The sequence below is a fragment of the Bemisia tabaci genome, chromosome 1, assembly GCF_918797505.1.
Source record: "Bemisia tabaci chromosome 1, PGI_BMITA_v3".
In the NCBI taxonomy this organism is placed as follows: Eukaryota; Metazoa; Arthropoda; class Insecta; order Hemiptera; family Aleyrodidae; genus Bemisia; species Bemisia tabaci.
The window spans coordinates 54,836,532-54,853,322 of record NC_092793.1 but is presented as its reverse complement, the minus strand read 5'-3'; the positions used below and the strand labels follow the sequence as shown (position 1 = coordinate 54,853,322).

Below are 16,791 nucleotides of genomic sequence, written 5' to 3'. Positions count from 1 at the left end.
CAGTGAAGTTAAAAAAACTAAGAAATATTTTGAGTGAAACGGCGCGGCGTGTCACGATCCAAGCGTGCAACTTTTTCATTAATATCATGATGAAATGGCAGTTATGCACCGAATAAATATTTTGACGGGAAAACGGAGTGCTCTGTCACATACCAGTGCAGCGGTGGAACATAGATGCGGTGAAATATGGTCGCGAGGAAATTGGATCTAATCCTCTCTCATTGTCGGTCGTTAGCGCCTGTCATTTGGGTCAAATATGAACTTCAAGGTTTCTACATTCTGCTTGAGTCATTGGCATTGGCAAGAGCAGTGTATCAACTGGTGGGAATAAGCTTTCTACAGTGTTGCCCATTTATTGTTAAATTTAAAAATAACCTCTTCTTGGAGACCTTCTGAGGCGCCGCACATAAGGGCTGAACACCTGTTTCACATCGAAACTGTTGCATACAACATATCGATGGCAGACTTGGAAAAACGTGACTCGATTTGTAACTTTGAAGATTAGCTCATCAAAATTTCATGAAGAGTGGAAAACTTATCAATGTTATTTCTTTGTCAAAAGTCAAGATTATTCATATTTTCTTGACAGAAATTTTGTAAAAATTAGAGGCGAAGAAATGTTTCCTTTTTCCTGTAAAAACAGAGGGAAAGTAAAAATATTGGAGTGCCAAAATCGAGACTTCTTTCCCACGCTTCATTTTAGACATGCGGTGCTGAAACAGCGGACATTTTTCTTCAGAGCGCAGATATTAATTTTCATCAGTTTTGGATGAAAAGCTTGATTTGGAACATATTATACGTATTCATTACAGAACATTGAACGTAAACATCCAAGATGGAAATCGAATTTTTTTTGGGCGCAAGAGTACCAACACCAAAATATTTTCGATTAAGTTAGCATGACTTGATGACGCAGGTCTTGATGACTTTTGAGTTAAAAAGTCAAAAGAATGGCGAGGTAATCAGCTCAATCGGCAACGGTAAAGGGCCAGCGCTGCGTGACGTTAGGTCAACACATGTCAAGCACAACGGCGAAACATTCGACCCATGCTGATACCTGACGCGTAATGCGCCATCATTGTACGCTGATCCCTCCTCAAGCACTTCAGCCTTCCTGTCCGGTCTATGACTCATTTCTAGGTTAATCCGGAACGCATGTTAAGGGCCCTCTAGAGCTTGATAAAGGTGAATGTACCCAAACACCGTTAACTTCAAATTGATCTTACGCATATCGATCAACTCATGATGCAGGTACACTGATAAAAATATTTGTGTTCTTGTGTAATTTTAGGTTGAAATAGGAAGTGAACCACCGACCCAAATTCTTTGATGATTTTGGTACAGTTTGCGGTGAATTTAGCGCAATAAACAATGGAGAGACTGGGAAAATGCATTCCTCAAATTGCGAGGTTGGTATTTATCACTCGTTTTTTATTAAATTTCCTCAAGAAAACTAGCTGGCATTTTCTATTGAAATTGTAAACCGAAAGGCTAGGGCTATTTTGTGTTTTACTTCCCGTATTAACCAAACTTTCGTGCGGTCTTGTGTTGTGCCGAATAGCACATCTCTCTAAGGAAAAACTTTGCTCAAATGAGCATTTTCCCCCTGTATTGAGATTTTTAAGCTTTATGCTGATTTTTAACGCACGTTTGTTACGTCACCAACTTTTCCTGTCCAAACTTTTGTGTTGAAACTCTTTGTGTAATGCAGATACATTCGCAGTATCGAAAAAAATGCCTTAAAATTAAAATTTCGAATGTCCCCTAAAGGAAAAGCTGCAAAGACTAGTTTTAAATGATAGTTGGCAAAAATCTGCGACAAAAAAATTTGCAAAAAGTAGGGAGTCGCGAAAGCTAAGTAATAAAATGATTAAAGAAATGGAAAGCAGTTTGTAGGAGGGTTTTTTGAGGTTCGCCGAAAATACTTGAGATTCCTCAACTCGATGTGTGGAGTGGAAGGGAGCGTCGACGAAAGCGCGAGAAATCGCAAGTTATTAGCGATTACGATTATCTAAATTCTCGTCAAGGCAAGGAGAAGAAACGCTCAACATTTTATGAAGCGAAAGTCATCCGTCGCAGACACTCGCAGAAATGCTGTGCCATTATCGTCATTATAAAGCTATTTACCAGTAATGCAAGGAGATAAAAATTAGAATCCAGTTTAGGTTTATGAAGTCAACGAATTGCCTGCGCTTCCTTGTGCACGAGCAAAGAAAGCAGCGATTTGAATATTGTTGCGTCACGAGCGAAAAAATTATATTTTTTCTGATATAGAAGCGGCTTGTGGGACTCGCGGTTTCCAACACAGCAGGAATTGGCAACATTTAAACGCTAACAGAAGGTTTCGAAATTCCCAAAAGATTGAGTGCCTTAGATTTGTGAGAGTATACAGTTTACCTGTTTCATATGAACCACTAATTGCTCTATGAGCCAAAGTTATTTCTTAGTGCATGCGATAAAATAGATATTTTCTAATTATTTCATACATCTAATTTCAGTTAGAAAAACTTTTGAATGAAAAGGAATTTTGCGGGATAATATGAGGACCTACTAATTTTACGGCAGTAAAGTTTGAACGTCTTTTTATGATCTTAAAATGTATCAGAAAAGCAAAACTCTTCCAAAAATTGCGAGGACCTTGCCAATAAGAACGATTGCAGGTTTATTGGGAGAGGCAGAAATCTAGACACTTTACAACACTCTTCGCCAACGGGTCTATCTACCAAAAGGTATTGGCTTTGTCAAAGTTTTTAGAGCGAGGTTTATGGTGAATTACGTGAGACAGACAAGTATTCGCGCTCTACGGTACGTTTGTTGCCTACATGGCGAAATCGAAGGAAAATCTCAGGGTATACTAACAATTAGCCGATTGCGAATCGAGAGGAGAAAGTCTATTGATTGAAACGGGTGGTTGGTAACTTTTCATACCCTCTTGGATTAAGGAGAATATGATGCAGTGTAACTGGTGTCTACTGTCATCTCATTTTGTCATTTCCTGATATTTTGAATGAATTTTTTTTTTTTTTTTTTGCACAAATAAAGTGGCATTTTTTTTTTATTTCACGAACCAAAATATTTGATGAATCTAATCAAATGTTTCACTATGTGCATATGCTAAACTGCATGTAGTTTAAAACGCTTGGCGCACTCGGAGTTACCTGATCCATGACCGATTTTCCTGATAATTCCCTGATAGTTTCCTGATGACATCGAATTTCCTGAAATTTTTGGGAATCTCTCGTCTCTTCCCGGATCTCTCGTGGGTTGCCATTAGTTAGTCAATTAAAATAATAATTAAATACATCCTTTGTCCATTGCAGCCACCCGCTTACACCAACAGATCGTTTCATTTTCCCTCTGTCTTCTACGTCTATCGCTTCGTCTACCTATTTAAATAATCGGGCCGGAGACCCATTCCGGACTGAAGTGACGCGGCAATTGTGATGATTTAGAGATGGCACGAGCAGAGTGACAGTGAAAGAATGAATTATGGGAGTTTTGTTGTCTTGCAACTTGCGAACAACAGAAGCTCTCACTTGTCTGTATCGGGCATGGAACGATTTCTGGTGAAGATGAAGCGATCGACGTCATCAGGTTGAAATCCCGATGTGGATGGAGGATATGTTTGATGGAGAAAGCTACTGCTAACGCGGCAAAAAGTCCTACCGCTCACCGCGCGCGCAGGCGCCGACTGGAAGATGAACGATCTTACGTAGCTCACACGCGAGCGCACATACGACTGCCAGACTCATATCAAAACACGGGTTTCCTCGCCAGACTCACTTATTTAGTTGGACCGAGTTTGGCAAAAAGGGTTCCAGCCACGTCAAGTTGCAGCGAAGGAAAATGAGTTTCTAGTTATATTGCTCAATGAGACAGCATAAGCGAATTTTCGCGACTGGATTCACGACAAGTTGGATTACATTTTGCAATAAGGAACCACTATCTCTGTCTCCTCCACAAAAGCACCTTTCTGCTTAAGGAAACCAATGTCACATATGTTGTTTCCAAAATGAGCCAGAAAAAGTGGTTCCTTATTGCAAAATGTGGTCCAGTTAATTGTATCAGTAAGTTGTATCACCGTTGGACCTTGGACCGATCAGAAAAGAGTGTCTAATTTTCGATACAATTCTGAAGAAAACGGGTCAAATCCTAGATTAGGTTTAAAACAGTGCGTCAATCGGTGTTGTGAACTTTCAGTGTACCTATTTTCAGAAGACAATACACTATTTTTGACTCTCATCCTTTCGTATCAAGTTACTCGAGGAAGGTCCTGACACTCCCCAACTCCCCTCCCCTCGACGGTTCAGGGAAGAACGGAGAAAGCCAAAAAATAAATCAGGGTGTCTAGTTTTTTATTGTTTTTTTTTCATTCTGGCAGGTCCTGATGAAATCCTGATTTTTCCTGATAATTGACCGCTACATCCTGATTTCATAATTTTTTCGAATCCTGAGCAAATCCTGATTTTTTGCGTAGAAAAATTAACGGACGGATGACGGAAAAGTAACGGAAAATAAGCGGACGGCCGAATTTTCTCAAATCCTGATTTTACGACCGATTTTACATTAAATCCTGATTGACCTTAAGTCCTGATAGAATCGGGAAAATCCTGATGCTAGACACCCTGTAAATGTAGATAATTTTGTTTTGAAAAATATTATTTATTTTTTTCTATAGAAAATAAGGCATGACTAACCTCAGGAGATCAAAGGTTTTACGGTATTTTATTTAATTTTTTTAGGACATGGCGGGAAGATAGGCAACGCTGAGCAGGCGTCGGGCGGTACATAACCGTGGGTTGGGGGTGGGGGGTGGGGGGGCACCGGCTCTTTTAGGTCCATACATCATCATATTGTTTTTACTTCCCGGCTCTTAGAGACGTGTGCCGGCTGCCGGGAGTGCCAGGCCAAAGCCAAGCCGGCTCGATCCTTGCGATTGTTTATCGCCGTAATAAGGCGACTTCCGCGAAAATTTATCGGCTCGCCGCCACCACTTTCGCTCTCCGATCATGATTTTCATAATAAATAAAAACACAATAGCGCCAGAAATGAATAAAACAAGTTCGATAACTCCTTAACGCGCGCCGCGCCATGCCGCATGCCGCCGTCATAGCGAACTCATACCGGTTACAGCGAGAGAGCAAGGCTGCCGTGCTAAGTAAGAACGCCCTATGAGCCATCAGGCATTGCCACATTTCCTTCGACAATCACGAATTTTCAGGACAATTTATGAATATCCCTTTTCCGATTCTTCACAGGATTTTGTTCGCGATGTCATCTAAAATTTCTGAAAATTTCAAGGAAAAATATTCTAAATTTCCTTCAAAAATAAATAATTTCAAAGAGGAAATGTGGCAGCAATCGAATGCTTACATGACGATTTTACCTAGCACGAAAGAAAGCTGTTCCATTCAAAACACCTTTCCGATTAAATCTATGAGCCCGGTGCGTGCTACCTCAGTCGGATATTTTGCTTATAAATTGATTGTATCGATGAATAGCTGAAAATAAACAAAAAAGGACGTACCTCCATGATTTAAGCGTACTTACCAATTAAAATGATACAAAAAAGACGGTAAAACTATCAGAATTAGGATAATTAATTTGATGCTTAAAAGTTTTTGTTCATATTTCAAGTCTCATCGATAAGAAACCGCGAGAAAAATCGTCTCGTAAACAGGGCCAGATTCCCCTACTTACCTACCGCCCATGGGCCGCCTATATTTTGCCGCCCCCTTCTCATTCGTTTTGAAACTCGATAAAAACCATCAAATGAACGTGCCAGCGGGGTAGGGGTGCATAAGACGCATTTATTCGTGTTTAGCACATTTTTTGAAAGCCCTGTCAACACTACTAGAAAAAGTTCACGGAACTTTGCGCGAAAGTTAAGTTCCGTAAACCTATCTCTGTGAGGACAAGGCCTTTTATTCATAAGAAATGAACGAAAAAATTATGAAAGAACAAACATAAATGTGGTTTAATGATTTTAACTTCCGCCGCCGCGCCGCGCAGACCGCACTGTGTTGGACGCAATGCGTGAAGTATTCACGCAGTCTTGTAGGCGCTATGCGTTTCACGCTGACCGCACTGTGTTTGGCGCAATGCGTGAAGTATTCATGCATTCTTGTAGGCGCTATGCGTTTCACGCTGACCGCACTGTGTTTGGCGCAATGCGTGAAGTATTCATGCATTCTTGTAGGCGCTATCCGTTTCACGCTGACCGCAATGACCGCACTGTGTTTGATGCAATGCGTGAAGTATTCGTGCAGTCTTGTAGCCGCTAATATGTGTTACATGCCGATCGCCGGGCTTCGCCGGCTTCTCCTTTCCATCTCAAGTCCTCGTTATCATTTCTCTCCGAGTCGCGCCGTTCTAGGCCAAATTGCGTGTTTGGTTTCTCTCGTAACTCGACTTACTGAGGGTGCTGTCACTTGTATCACTAAAAGACGACAAAATTATAAATTACTATACTCTCAGGACATGAGAAGTTTGTCGCCTTTTCTCGTTTGTAATTTTGTTTTTATAAATCCGATTTTTTTTATACCTGCACTTTAAAAAATTGCACATTTTTGCCGCCCCTTAGATTTGCCGCCATGGGCCGCGGCCCATGTGGCCACCCCCTTAATCCGGCCCTGCTCATAAAAGAATTCCCGAAAACAGAATACAAAAAGAAGGTAAGTCACATTGGTCGCTTCGTACAGATTGAACAAAGTCTATATTATTTCGTGTGGTGCTATGACTTTTCGAAAAGTTTCACTATCATTTTTTTCAAAAAAATGTCTTTTTTATGATTATCACAGTCTGCTTGGGCCTGAATTCTGTTTTTGCAGGAAATTAAGCTTGCACAATTTGAGCAACTTCTGAGGTGAGAGATGAGCTTCAAAATTAGAAAGAAGAAATCACTAAAATAGGAGAAACTGTGTAAAAGATATTGATAATACTGCGCGCAAAACGACAACATCCCAAAAAAAGAGGAAGACGATACGAGAGAGGATGTGAAAGAGAGATACTTTAATCAAGTAAGAATTTTAAACGGCAACAAAAATTATTACCGCCGACATGATTTGATCATCCTCCTCACCTCGAGTCGTCGCCAGGTATTTCGACCGGTATTCCTCTGCCTGTGTCATGTAACCCTCACTTTCACTCGAGCAATCAACGGAAGTTTCGTGTAACTTGGATTTAGGGTTGTTGAACGGATAAATTATCGATATGGTGGTCTAGAGATGCGTTTAAACCTCTCCTCTGTCGGCTTTAATCTTGGATGGAAGGGTCAAAGTTGGATGGAAAATAACCGTTACTTCACACAACATACTTCTACTATCTACTTTTCAGTCTAAATATTACAAAAATTTCAGAAACATCAACGGTTTCCGAGCTATCGGCAAAAAACCGTAGGAAAATAGTCGATAGTCTGCCTTTTTTATTTTTAGGGTTTTGGGGGGAGAGGGTACCATAATTTGTAGGAAGGCAAATTTAGATCCTCCTTTAGGATCCTTCAGCTGAGAAATGCGGTGAGAAAAAAAGTCCCGCTCTTAAAATCGAATCAAAACACCAAATGAGTGAATTAAGCGCCTGTCATAGATAATCATCTTTAGAAAAATCAAAATACGACAGGAAATCTGCAACGTCGCAAAGTGAATTGCGTGGTTTTGCAGCTTTGCCGGAGATATGCTCGAATATCAGGGATAGTCGATTCGTTGAATTGATAAAAGGTCGTCCTTCAGTGCGGCACGAAGTCGGAGTCGAGACCATTCTCATTTCGCCTTCAATTTTGATGATACTTCAAGCACATCCATGAAGCACAAATAGTGGTGTTCATCTGACAACATTGTCAGTGTCAGCTGATAAAATGTATATTTTCTCATAAGAGGTTAATAAAAGTTTTCAGTCAGTCTTTGACATCTACCGAGAATTGTTTTGGTATTTATTTATAATTACTACGTAATTATATATTTTTCTTATTAAAAACTAAGAAAAACATGGTGACCCCGACGTGATCTTCATCTGCGCAATTTAGAAGACGTTTACGAAAATTAAAAGTTTTCACAAAAGTGGAATATACAGCCGAATTGAAAAGATAATTATCATCTTTTGGTTGAGACAAACTGAGCTTATCGAAAAATAACGGATTAACATTGGAAAACTTCGGAGAAGGTGACAACAATCATTCTGTCAATGCTTATCCGAACATAACAAATAATAATTCAACCGATAAAAATCCATGAAAAGATATCCATAAAAATCTAATTCCATGCAGTGATCGATTTGATCTCCGTGGGCTAAAAATTCCATGCAGTGATCGATTTGATCTCCGTGGGCTAATAATTCCATGCAGTGATCGATTTGATCTCCGTGGGCTAATAATTCCATGCAGTGATCTACTTGATCTCCGTGGGCTAATAATTCCATGCAGAGATCTTTTTAATCTCTGTGGGACTAAATCAGTTCTGAAACAATGGACTGGTCAACTGCAGGGGACGCCCGTAAGACAGTGACATTTCAACTGCAGGGGACGCCCGTAAGACAGTGACATTTCAACTACAGGGGACGCCCCTAAGACAGTGACATTGTATGCATAAAGCAGCAATTGCATAATTAGCATATAAAATGGATATCCACAAATATATCAATAAATTGTAATATATCATAAATAAATTTTAATCACTTTCGCTCCCTCGGGAGAATGTTCATCTGACAACATTGTCAGTGTCAGCTGATAAAATGTATATTTTCTCATAAGAGGTTAATAAAAGTTTTCAGTCAGTCTTGACAGCTTTCAGTCAGTCGTGATTGCTCGATCTCCGTGTCAATACCAAGTATGTGCAGTAACGGATTGGTCTCCACATACCTGAGCTATTAAAAATCGTGCAGTAATCGACCGATTTCCACGACTCAATTTGGAAATATCAGACAGTAATTCGGCCTAACAATGCAAAAAGCGAAAAAAGCCAGCCTTTTGGCAACAAAACTTCATCTTAACTATCAGCTGTCAAGCCTTGAGAACTTCGTAGCCCTGACGAACTTAAAATTCGTTATGAGGAAGCCACGCAGATCTTTACCCAAATTTCCCAAGCAAATTTTGAACTTCAAATGATCGAACCAGATGTAAATCCAAATGAGTTGAGTGAATTTGAAACAAGATTCTACGAAACATTGATAAAAGTCTAAAGACACTAATGGAAGAAAAGAGAGAAGAAACTGACAAAAATACACAAATTATGATTCTAACAACAATCAAAAAACCAAATTAAAAACTCAAGAGGGGGAGATTTTTCTGACTTTCTGACTTTTTCAGACTTTTCTGGGAGATATGAAGAGTAAGGCAGAGCTTCAAGCCATTTTTCGACAATTGCAAAATTTCATCATCTCAAACGTGCATATAAGAGGACAAGCCGGACTTGATCATACACCTAAAGCCCGCCGAAGAGAATTATGACATAGTATGAACTCGTTCAAAAACTCCTGAAAATGGATGATATTATAACCTGTTATCCTGTCCACCTTTCCGAAAATGGTATGAAAAACTACGATTAAAATTATTTCAGTTTTATATGTTTTATAGTCAAATCATCGTACGATTTAAGTGTTGTTGAACTATGTTCAACAGGCATGTTGTAGGTTGGCATTGTTGCCAAGTAAGTTGCAATATTTGCTACAAAATCACATCTAAGCTTATCTAAGCGGAAGAGCATTTAGGCAATAAAGACCTAACGAAGGAGGTATGTAGGCAACAACGTCGAAAGACAGTCGTCTCAAAAAGAAAGCTTGACTCCAATTTACAACCTGCGTGAGAAAAAGAAAAAAGTATACATTTGAGTAAGAAGAAATAACCTAAATGCGAAAAAAGAGTATAAATCTGAATGAGAAGAAAAAGTATGACCTAAGTGAGCAGAAGATGTTAATGAGGTTATGATCAGAGACTGATTGTTTTAAAATCGAGCATGATGGAGAAATGAAGCAAGTTTAACATATATGGATTTAACTAATTCTAATTTATCATCGTTGCGGATTAATTATTATAAACTATTTTAACACATGGTGAAAATAATGCAAAATTAATAATTCCTCAGTAAATTATTATGGCATACCTAAAAAATCGATTTAATAGCGCTCTAACTGGAAATCGAATTTCCAAAAATTTGTGATTTTCTTTTTGGTGCGGAAGGAAATCATCCAAAATGTATGATGTATTTATACTTTCAATAATCCTCTTGAATATATAGAGATGAAAGATTTGCGAAAATTCATTGTGAGAAAAATTAAAGACATTTACTTAAAGAGGTATTTAACCCTTAAATTTAGATTAAATTTGAAAGACTAATAAATACTGCTGAAATAAGGAAATGAAAGAAAAGTATTAACAAACGAGTCTGAGTTCAGTGGTTTACATAATAAGAGTGAAGATCATTATTGATCGAATGTGCCACTGAGTAAAGTTCAAGAAGTATTAGAATTCCCGTATTGGCGATTAAAGTTATTCTTATTTCTAGCTGGAAATAAGTGGCATCTCTGGATTAGAAAGAACCTAAATAAGATTTTACACTAGGTGTAGAAGCAAGACGGATTAAATGATCTGATATTATCAGACATATCATTATGATCTCAAGTTAATATCAATGTGCAAAATAGATAGTTCGTTTTTCTGTTTCTGTCGTCATCTTGTTTCAGGCAACATATTATCAACTAAGAGCAAAAATACTGCAGGAACTAAACCGAGCATATCCATATCCTCTGCTGTCCCGTCCGTCCTATGTTCTCCGGTCCATCTTGTGTTGTCCTATATACATCCTACATCCTATGCATGAAATCTTGTATGAAACCCTGACTGAATGCTCATCGCCTATCGATGATGAAAAGAAACGCAAAAGAAGAAAATAATGAACAAAAACAGAAGAACGCATTCAAGTTTAAATTCCTGTACCTCTAAACCGTCTACAATAACGAGCAGAGCAGAGAGTACTTTAACATTCCCAAACACATGGAAGCGTGCACTCACACTGCAACAATTTTATTTGGCCAGGAATGATTATTCAAGAAGAATAAAAAATCATCACCTGTGATCGCTTACCCAAATCAAATGCTAAAAGTATAATTTAATTGAATGCTGCACCCTTTTGGGCGATCATCAACTTCAAATAATCTCTAGGTAAACTTGAGACAAACTGAACTTATCGAAAAATAACGGATTAACATTGGAAAACTTCGGAGAAGGTGACAACAATCATTCTGTCAATGCTTATCCGAACATAACAAATAATAATTCAACCGATAAAAATCCATGAAAAGATATCCATAAAAATCTAATTCCATGCAGTGATCGATTTGATCTCCGTGGGCTAAAAATTCCATGCAGTGATCGATTTGATCTCCGTGGGCTAATAATTCCATGCAGTGATCGATTTGATCTCCGTGGGCTAATAATTCCATGCAGTGATCTACTTGATCTCCGTGGGCTAATAATTCCATGCAGAGATCTTTTTAATCTCTGTGGGACTAAATCAGTTCTGAAACAATGGACAGGTCAACTGCAGGGGACGCCCGTAAGACAGTGACATTTCAACTGCAGGGGACGCCCGTAAGACAGTGACATTTCAACTACAGGGGACGCCCCTAAGACAGTGACATTGTATGCATAAAGCAGCAATTGCATAATTAGCATATAAAATGGATATCCACAAATATATCAATAAATTGTAATATATCATAAATAAATTTTAATCACTTTCGCTCCCTCGGGAGAATGTTCATCTGACAACATTGTCAGTGTCAGCTGATAAAATGTATATTTTCTCATAAGAGGTTAATAAAAGTTTTCAGTCAGTCTTTGACATCTACCGAGAATTGTTTTGGTATTTATTTATAATTACTACGTAATTATATATTTTTCTTATTAAAAACTAAGAAAAACAGTGGTATCAAAGAGCCGTGTGAGTGTGAGAGCCTTTTCCTGTTGTTATCTCTTGATTTTGCACAACTCAACGATAGTTTAAACGCAAGTTCCTTGGATCGATAGTGTAGTGCATTGAAGACAAACTAAGATAAAGATTGCCCAAACGTTGCGGCCGGCCAGTTCCCACGATACTCATAAATGATTTTAGGTCACGTGCCGTGGATTTGAAGCCAACTGAAAACTAGTCTAAACCAACAAAATTCCGGCTCATATATGCAATATGCTCAATTTATTGCATCCTTCATGTAAAGAAAGACAGCCTTTCAAACTTTTCAATAGGTTTGTCAAACTATTTTAGACGCTAATAGCGTCACGTCACAGAAATACATCGGTTTATTCTCATCCTCATTGGTTGTATTAAAAGAAGTTATGTCATTGTTATCTAGATCCCATTCGATATGATCAGGAATCCTCATGGTGACGTCACACTAATAGCATCTATTTGGTCGGAGTAAACGAAAATCAGTCTGACTGGATTTCATGCTGCCTAAATTCATCGAATATTCCACTCTTTAAGAGGAAAACTAATAATGAACAAAAAATAACACTTTGAATCTTTGACTCGTCTACACGAAGGTGAGGTCGATCAGATGTCTCATTTCGCCTTCAATGCTGATGATACTTCAAGCACATCCATTATGCACGAATACTGGTATCAAAGAGCCGTGTGAATTTGAGAGCCCCATACTAATAAAAGGAATATACCTACAAAATGTCGATACTGGCTAGGCTCCTTGTAAAAATATTGAATAAGGGGAAATAAGACAACGCCTGATTCTAATGTGATCGGGCTGCAGGGCCGGATTAAGGGGGTGGCCGCATGGGCCGCGGCCCATGGCGGCAAATTTTGCGATTTTTTTAAGTGAAGGTATAAAGCAAATCGGATTCAGAAAAAAATACAAATGAGAAAAGGCGACAAAATCTCTCTTTTCCTGAGAGCACAGTAATTTCGAATTGCGTCAAACACAGTGCGTTCAGCACCGCTCGACGTGAAATGCAAAGCGCCTACAAGACTGTAGGAATACTTCACGCATTGCGTGAAAAACAGTGCGGTCAGCACCGCTCGAGGCTCGACGTGAAACGCAAAGCGCCTACAAGACTGTAGGTATACTTCACGCATTGTGCAAAACACAGTGCGGTCAGCGCGGCGCGGCGGCGGAAGTTAAAATTATTAAACCACATTTATGTTTGTTCTTTCATAATTTTTTCGTTCATTTCTTACAAATGGAGGGCCTTGTCCACATAGAGATAGGTTTACGGAACTTAACTTTCGCGCAAAGTTCCGTGAAATTTGCTGGTAGTGTTGACATAGGGCTATCGCAAAAAATATGTCCATCGCGAATAAACGCGTCTTATGCACCCCTACCCCTCCGGCACGTTCACTTAATGGTTTTTAAAGATGTTTCAAAACGAATGAGAAGGGGGCGGCAAGTAGGTGAATCCGGCCCTGTCGGGCTGATTCTGTTTAATGCCGCCATTCACAAGAGAACTTACGGGCTTGTTTAAAATTTGAAAAGGAATTAAGGAGGGCAGAAAAGCGGAGAACGGGTGAGGAAAAATTTGCTTCTTGAAGTTTCAAGGGGCATAGAAGGAAGATAGACGAGTGTCTAGAGCGGTGCACATGCGCGAGGAAAATGATAAATTATCTCGCACTGAAGCAGAGCTCCGACTCACGCGTGCATTCGGCTATGTGTAAAACTTCGCGCTTGCAACAACCTCTCTGCCCATTTTACACTTGACGAAAAGGGAGTCACAATACTGCCGTGCTAGGTAAAAACGCCGCATGAGAATTCGAATGTTGCCAAATTTCCTCTCAGTCAATGTTGAATTTGGAAAGAGGTTGTGAACCTTTTTCCGTAAAATTTTCAGACTGTTTCGATCACATTCTCCTGAAAAATCGAAAGGGCATTATCCACAATTTGTCCTGAAAATTCAAGTTTGTCGAAGGAAAGGCAACGCCTGATGGCTAATACGACGTTTTTCCTTGGTGCAACGTTGCCTTTCGACAAGGGCTTGAATGCCCCGTACTCGGACGGCCGGGCCCCCCGCCTCCGCCTGTGGTCCCCGTAGCGTGTCCCATTCATTACCCCCCTTCCCCTTGTCGTGTCCGTAGCCGTGGCTGGCGCGCATGCGCTATGACGATTTATGGCCGGGCAGCATTGCATCACACCACCATTCGCCTGAACCCACATTTCCCCGGATACGTGCCAAACGATTGGCCGGCAAGTGCCACGCATTCACATTTCGTCCGTTGCCCTGGTCACAGGTTCCTGTTTTCGTGGTTGAACCTTAAAAGTCCGCGGAAAAATAATAAAATCAGTTTGAACAACAAAGGAGGGCACGCAGTTAAGGGACGAAATCCAACTATGTCGGCCTTCTGTGGTGCAGTGGTTGTAGCGCTGGGGGTCCCGGGTTCGATTCCCGGTCAGGTGACTTAAGTTTGATGGTCTCAGGCAATCGTCAACTGGGGCTGGGGTAATAAGCATGGGGTAATAAACCGATAGGCTACTTGAAGTTGGTTTAAAAAAAAAATAAGAAAAAAAGGAAATCGGCCTCATGCCTGCATTCCTATGCCTCCAGAATTTTCTGATGGTCATGTATTAAACAAAGACTGGACGTATTTCTGGCAGACTGAACTATGTGCATTATGACGTGAGCCCTGTTATGCATGTATTCATATGGGTCTAAGGGCTCATGTCTTAATGCACATAGTTGCGTTTGCCAGAAATACGTCCAACTATCGGTTTCTGCCGTTCATCGAGTTCTTCAGTGAGATACGTTGCCGTGAACATGGATCTGAAAATCGAAAATGGTCTTTTCTCATAGATTTCCAGAGACTAATGTCGTTTTTTGACAAGAGCAGGGCCGAAAATCAGGCTATTTTAACCTGTGGTTATTGTGAAAAATGAGAGGTCAAGTCACCCTGATAATCCCTTACGCTCTGGTCGAAACGACATTAAACTCGAGAAAATCATGAAAAATGGTAATTTCCAGCGACACTACGTAAAATTTCGAGGAGCAAATATGTGTAGAATATTGCTCAATTTCGAATAAAGAACAACTTTTATTGAGGAAGAAATATTTCTGTTCCGGTTTACTTACGACAACATGAACACTAGGCAGTCAAAGCTGTTGCCTAAAATCTTAGGCTGTTAATGAAATCAGGGATATAGAAGAGGCATGGACCATTACCTGAAACATACAAAACAAACAGAATTGTAAGAAAACTATTGGACGGACAGAACAATTAAAAAGAGTTGGGAGCCCTCCCTAAATTACGTAACGCACTTTTTCGGCATTTTTGACGCCCTCGCCGTCCCCTTTGTAACGCTTTTGTAACGTAGGTCCCTATCGTTTAACACTAATAACCAAAACGGCGTAACGGTCTCCTCGAACCCCGCCCCCTTCCTTCCTATAGCGTTACGTAATTTAGAGAAGGCCCCTTGGAGAGGGAAAACTTGAGTGAGATTGATTGGTAAATCAATCATTGCAGGATTTATCTTCTTAGTCTTCCGCTGAAGGCAAAACAAAATTATCTCGTTGGCAAAATGTCCATCTTCAGGAGATGAAGAAAACTACCTCTTTCAATTTATTCACATTGTTTCTTTCCGTAGAGCCGATACTCTGCATGATGAACTTACGATATTTCCATTGAAAGAGAATAAGGTTGAAGGAAAATTCCTTGAAATGCCAAGACTGTTTACTTTGTATACTATTTACTCTGTTTACTTCGTGATCAGTCTCGTCTCGTATTAACAGGGAATCGACGACTCATTTTTGACTTCTTTTTCCGGTTGAAAATTAGGTTGTAAGTAACTTGAAACGTCCCGGTTTTCATGCGTTTTGCAGCAGCTTCAATTTCCTCGGATTAAATTATTATTTTAATCGAAGTTTCAAGTTCATTGATGTCGTTCGAACGATACGTCCTGACTCAATGTTTTTAATATTTCATGTCATTAATTTTATCTCATCTTGCTCCTAGGAAAAGTATTTTCATTATAGCAAAACGGCTCCAATTTGTAAGATACTTTTCTGCGCAAAAAACTGCCTGATGATATCTCCCCTAGCTCTAGGCATGTTCAACCACGGGTATAATTATTCACACACATGAACGCCTCTTACCACAAGCTCCGAACACTCCAGATTACAATTCGCCCCCAAAAACACACCCCTTTTTTTGAAGGATTGCGCCTCGAGTCACTCAAAGCACTTGACGCGCCGGCGCACAGTGGATCGAGTCTATCAGAGAGGTCGGACATGAAATTTTTGACTAAAACTGCAAAGTTTAATGTTTATTTTGTTGTATTTTACATAATAAGGGTTGCTTCTAGCAGTAATTTTCACGAGAAAACCAATAAAACCACATTTAGATCCTCAAAATTGCGTATAAACGGAGTTATGAGCTTTTAAAGTTTCCAAATTTTGTCCGACCCTTCCTATTGACTCAATCCACTGTGCGACGCGTCAAAACGCCACTAATTTCGGAGCACTCGCTGTGCAGCGTCCAGTTCTGGCGTGGAGCAATTAAGAAACAGAGCGCAATTAGCCTGCAACCTAGAGCTACGTCCCTCCTAAACTACTCCTGAACTACCGGTTATCGAATTTCAAACGTTGATAGTTTGAAAATTTTCGCAACGATTGCTCGCACACCGCCCGAGAAGTGTGCAGCGACGACGGACCAACTGGAGCTCATGTAAATTTAAATTACACTGATTTATTTCCCTCCGTAAGCGCCGTTTGGCGAGTTCCTTGAAATTATAATTGTAATTAAAAGTGATGTAAGCGCCGCGCGCGCCAGTGACGGACGGGCAGGAATCTAGAAATCACGGCACAGACGC

The 16,791-nt window shown here is 39.9% G+C and overlaps 1 protein-coding gene across 7 annotated transcripts in view; it reads right to left on the bottom strand.

Moving 5' to 3' along the window:
• LOC109043168 (uncharacterized) overlaps positions 1-16,791 on the bottom strand; it is an 83,337-nt gene that overhangs the window by 30,853 nt on the left and 35,693 nt on the right. The window contains exon 1 of one of the 7 annotated variants that reach the window (XM_072303757.1): positions 15,056-15,076. The exons of the other annotated variants lie outside the window; for them this stretch is intronic. The gene's annotated coding sequence lies outside the window, so the exon portion shown is untranslated. Of the gene's footprint in view, positions 1-15,055; positions 15,077-16,791 lie in introns of those variants that run through there. 7 annotated transcript variants of the gene reach the window in all.